The sequence below is a fragment of the Mirounga leonina genome, unplaced genomic scaffold (assembly GCF_011800145.1).
Source record: "Mirounga leonina isolate KUSES-001 unplaced genomic scaffold, KU_Mleo_1.0 Mir_173, whole genome shotgun sequence".
Lineage (NCBI taxonomy): Eukaryota > Metazoa > Chordata > Mammalia > Carnivora > Phocidae > Mirounga > Mirounga leonina.
Window position 1 is genome coordinate 29,994,317 of NW_023270447.1, and position 6,000 is coordinate 30,000,316.

Below are 6,000 nucleotides of genomic sequence, written 5' to 3' on the forward strand. Positions count from 1 at the left end.
GGTGGCTCAGTTGTTAAGCATCTGCCTTCAGCTCAGGTAATGATCTCCAGGGTCCTGGGATCGAGCCCCGCATCAGGCTCCCTGCTCAGTGGGGAGCCTGCTTCTCCTTCTCCCACTCCCCCTGCTTGGGTTCCCTCTCTCACTATGTCTCTCTCTGTCAAATAAATAAATAAAATCTTTAAAAAAAAAAAGTATTTTCAAAATGCAAAAAAAAAGTGGGGGGCACATGGGTAACTCAGTCAGTTGAGCATCCAACTCTTGATCTCAGCTCAGGTCTTGAACTCATGGTCATGAGTTCGAGCCCCATGTTGGGCTCCATGCTGTGTATGGAGCTTACCTTAAAAAAGAGAAAGAAAAGAAAGAAAAGAAAGAAAAGAAAGAAAAGAAAGAAAGAAAGGAAGAAAGAAAGAAAGAAAGAAAGAAAGAAAGAAAGAAAGAAAGAAAGAAAGAAAGGAAGAAGGAAGGAAGGAAGGAAGGAAGGAAGGAAGGAAGGAAGGAAGGAAGGGAAAGGAAAGGAAAGGAAAGGAAAGGAAAGGAAAGGAAAGGAAAGGAAAGGAAAGGAAAGGAAAGGAAAGGAAAGAAGGAAGGAAGGAAGGAAGGAAGGAAGGAAGAAAGAAAGAAAGAAAGAAAGAAAGAAAGAAAGAAAGAAAGAAAGAGAAAGAAAGAGAGAAAGAGAAAGAGAGAAAGAGAGAAAGAGAAAGAAAGAGAAAGAAAGAAAGAAAGAAAAGAAAGAAAAAGAAAGAAAGAAAGAAAGAAAGAGAAAGAAAGAAAGAGAAAGAGAGAAAGAGAGAAAGAGAGAAAGAAAGAAAGAAAGAAAGAAAGAAAGAAAGAAAGAAAGAAAGAAAGAAAGGAAGGAAGGAAGATAAGAAGGAAGGAAGGGGGCGCCTGGGTGGCTCAGTTGGTTAAGCGACTGCCTTCGGCTCAGGTCATGATCCTGGAGTCCCGGGATCAAGTCCCACATCGGGCTCCCTGCTCAGCAGGGGGTCTGCTTCTCCCTCTGCCCTCTTCCCTCTCATGCTCTCTGTCTCTCATTCTCTCTCTCTCAAATAAATAAATAAAATCTTAAAAAAAAAAAAAAAGGAAGGAAGGAAGAAAAAGAAAGAAAGAAAAAAAAGAAAAGAAAAGAAAGAAGGAAGGAAGGGAAAGAAAGAAAAAAAATGCTGGGGATTTTTACTATTCTTTGTCATTCAGAATTTAGTCATAAAAACAGAAGCCACACTAGATTTTTGAGTAAGAAAAAATTTAATATAGGGAGATAGAGGTTTTCACTACTGTTGGGAGGCTGGGGATCAAATGTCAGGAATGTCAATTCCGGACATCTCCAAGTACAGGGAGTTCAGATACCTGCAGCAACAAAATAGGCAAACTTTATAAAGTTGCTGTTGTTGCTGGGAGCCATCACCAATAATCCCAGGACAATATTCAACCACCATGAGTGAAACTCACATCTGCCGACTGCTAATGACTGCTTGCCTGCTATAAAACAATGGCTTCTTTCCTTCCATCTTCTAAATCTCAGTTGAGATGGGCTATAAGCACCTAAAGAAGCTACATCAACCAATTGACCATGTTGAGACAAACAAACGAGAGAGGAATGGTTTGGGATGGAGATGGTACAAAGGGTGTAAGAGACAGGGCTACAATACTAACTATAGCAATAGTGACACTAGCCTTCACACCAGAAAACATAATATGGGAACTGGATGCATGAAACAAAAAGCACAAGTCAACTGTTTTTTCACAGATCTTTTCATTTGCATATAATGTGGTATCAAAGAACCATGATAAAGACAAACCTAGAAAAGATAGATGAAAAAGGAAAATACTTTGACAACAACAATGACAATAGCTAACATTTACTGAACACTCATTCTGTGCCAGACTGTGTGCTAAGTGCTTTACAAATAATAGGCATTAATTTGGGTCAAGAGTATGAATATTAAGAAAACATTTAAATGGATAACATTACTCAATGTGCACAGTTTTTTTTCATGTAACAAAAATTAACCATAATTTACTGACAGTGACTAATACCTAGGCTATATTCAAATTTCTTTGAAAATCTAAAACTGTACTTTTTGTTATTAAAAATCAAGATTCAAAGAGATTCTATTCATTTCGTTAGGCAGTTATGTCCCTTAAGTCTTTTCAGTCTTTCTTTCTTTGTTTCTCCCCATGCCATTGACTTTTTGAGGAAATGAGATCAGTTTTTTGGGTTTTTTTTTAAAGATTTTATTTATTTATTTGAGACAGAGAGAATGAGAGACAGAGAGCACAAGAGGGGGGAGGGTCAGAGGGAGAAGCAGACCCCCTGCTGAGCAAGGAGCCTGATATGAGACTCGATCCCGGGACTCCAGGATCATGACCTGAGCCGAAGGCAGTTGCTTAACCAACTGAGCCACCCAGGCGCCCCGAAATGAGATCAGTTTTATAAAATATCCCACTATCTGAATTTGAATAATGGATTCCTCAGGTCATTTTTTTCCTGTTTCTTTCTTTTTTTAATTTATTCAAATTAGTTAACCTACAGTATAGAATGGGCTTCAGGAGTAGAATTTAGTGATTCATCACTTACATATAACACCCAGTGCTCATCTCAACAAGTGCCTTCCTTAATGACCATCACCCATTAACCCCATTCCCCCACCCCCCTCCCACCCAGCACCCCTCCGTCTGTTCTCTATAGTTAAGAATCTCTTATGATTTGCCTCCCTCTCTGCTTTTTTTAAAGATTTTTTATTTATTTATTTATTTAGAGAGAAAGAGCACATGTTCATGCACCTGCACATATGTTCATGCAGGAGGAAAAGCAGAGGTGGAGGGAGAGGAAGGGGGAAAGAATCCCAAGCAGATTCCATGCTGATCTCCAACCCTGAGATCATGATCTGAGCTTAAAGCAAGAGTCGGAGGCTTAACCGAACTGAGCCACCCAGGCGCCCCTGCCTCCCTCTCTGTTTTTATCTTATTTTTCCTTCCCTTCCACTATGTTCATCTGTTTTGTTTCTTAAATTCCACGTGAGTGAAATCATATATTTGTCTGTCTCTGACTGACTTATTGCTTAGCATAATACATTCTAGTTCCATCCATGTTGTCACAAATGGCAAGATTTAATTCTTTTTGATGGCTGAGTAACATCCCATTTTATATATAAAGCACATCTTTATCCATTGATTGGTTGATGGACATTTGGGCTCTTTCCATAATTTGGTTATTATTGATAGTGCTGCTATAAACATTGGGGTGCAGGTGCCCCTTTGAATCAGCATTTTTGTGTCCTTTGGATAAATACTTACTAGTGCAATTGCTGGGTCATAAGGTAGGTCTATTTTTAACTTTTTTAGGAACTTCCATACTGTTTTCCAGAGTGAGTGTACCAGTTTGCATTCCCACCAAGAGTGCAAGAGGGTTTCCCTTTTTCTGCATTCTTGACAACATCTGTTGTTTCCTGAGTTGTTAATTTTAGCCATTCTGACAGTTATGAGGTGGTATCTCACTGTGGTTTTGATTTGTATTTCCCTGATGCCAAGTGATGGGGAGCATTTTTTCATGTGTCTATTAGCCATCTGTGTGTCTTCTTTGAAGAAATGTCTGTTCATGTCTTCTGCCCATTTCTTGACTGGATTATTTATTTTGGGGGTGTTGATTTTGATGAGTTCTTTATAGATTCTAGATACTAACCCTTTATCCAATATGTCTTTTGCAAATGTCTACTCCCATTCTGTCAGTTGCCTTTTAGTTTTGTTGATTGTTTCCTGCGTTATGAAGATTTTTATTTTGATGAGGTCCCAATAGTTCATTTTTGCTTTTGTTTCCCTTGCCTCCAGAGATGTGTCTAGTTAGAAGTTGCTACAGCCGAGGTCAAAGAGGTTGCTGCCTTTGTTCTCCTCTCGGATTTTGATGGTTTCCTGTTTTACATTTAGGTCTTTCATCCATTTTGAATTTATTTTTGTGTATGGTGTAAGAAAGTGGTCCAATTTCATTCTTCTGCATGTCACTGTCCCATTTTCCCAAAACCATTTGTTGAAGAGAATGTCTTTGTTCCATTGGCTATTTTTTCCTGCTTTGTCAAAGATTAGTTGACCATAGAGTTGTGGGTCCATTTCTGGGCTCTCTATTCTGTTCCACTGATCTATGTGTCTGTTTCTGTGCCAGTACCATACTGTCTTGATGATCACAGCTTTGTAGTATAGCTTGAAGTCTGGGATTGTGATGCCTCCTGCTTTGCTTTGCTTTTTCAACATTACTTAGCTATTTGGGATCCTTTCTGGATCCATACAAATTTTAGGATTGTTTGTTCTAGTTCTGTGAAAAATGCTGGTGTTATTTTGAATGTAATGCCCACAGGTCTTACTTGTCAAAGCATTATTTTAATTCTCTTTTAGGCTGTGCCTGAGGGGTTTAGAATCAGAGGCTATTCATGTCTACTAAGAACAAATTTAGGCTAGGGTTTATCCCACACATTGTTGTCATGATTTTTTAGGTAGATATTGAAACCCACAAGCCTAACAATGTCACTTAGAAACTATAAATCAGCAGAGAATAGCACTCTATAGGGACAGTAGGATCACAACAATTTGACAGTTCTGCAAAGACATAGTCCAACACACTTTGGATAAGTGCTTCAGAGCTAAGGTCTTCTCAAGAATCTCTCTCTAAATGCCCTAACCCTTAGTTTCTTTTAGATGGTGGAGCATTCCCAAAATAACCATCTCCCAAGGTGAAATTTACAGTATAAACCGTCATGAAAAACAAGAATGGCATATAATTATAAGAATAGCTGAGGACAACAAGAAGGACTTTTTTGAGCTTTGTTCATGGCAGGAAAACAGTGATAGGACCTCTTGGGGGCAGAGGATATACATTAATTCATTCCATAAATATGAGAATAGATATTAAGTAGCAGGCATTATGCAGATGATGAAAATGCAGTGATAATGAGACATCGTCTCTGCTCTCAAGGAGGTTACACTCTAGTATGGTAGGAAGGTATAAGATGTGACAAAGGTAAATTGAATTATTTGTCTACTATTTTCTTTCTATAAAATAAAAACATGCTTTTTTCTGCATAGGGCTTGTCATGTCTAATAGCTCTTCTAAGATAAACTGTCCAGCATCTCATTGCAGATGGGGCAATCACAGTTAGTCTTGTTTTGCATCACAGAACCTGTTCAACAATGTCCAGGTAGTTCAATCAGGGCATTTAACACAAAAGCATTTCATCTTTAAACTATCTGCAAAAACTGAAGCTAAAAAGATGCATACAGAAAGATAAGAGGAAGGATTAATAAATCACAGCTTCAAGGAAACTGAAACAGATAAGCAAAAGCAATGAGTAAATATACATCTAGCATAGAAAGGAAGGAAGTCAGATCAGTGAAAGAATATGCAAGAAGATACAACTAAGAACTTTAACTTCTGGTCAAGATGAAGTAACAGAACCAGATATACCCTCCCATCTGAAACAACCAAAAACCTAGACACATATATTAAACAATGGTTTTCAAGATGCTGGACATCAGGCAATGAGGGACACTGACCCCTAAAAGATGGGGAAAAAATAAGGTGAGCCTAACAACTGCCCCAGCTTCATGCCTCATGAGCATTTCCAGACACTCAGGGATGGGGAACCCAAGTGAAGCCTGGCAGACTCTGTGAGGTGATGACATAGAGCTGGGAGCAGAAGCAGGCCAAGTCAGCAAGACCTCACAAAAGACAGTACCAGAGAAAGAGAGCTAAACAGATTAATAATTCTGGACATCTAAAGAGGGTTCCCCTCAAATATTCAGCTGAGTACTGATCAGAGCATGTGTGTGAGGAAACTACCTAAACCTGAAAAAAGACACACTAGAAATTAGAGGTAACTGCTAGGGTACTCCAGAGAAACAGAACCAACAGGACATGAATATATAAAGTGAGAGATTTATTTTAAGGAATTGACTCAAGCAGCTGTAGAAGCTTGGTAAATCTAAAATCTTCAGGGTAGGCCAGCAAGCTGGAGA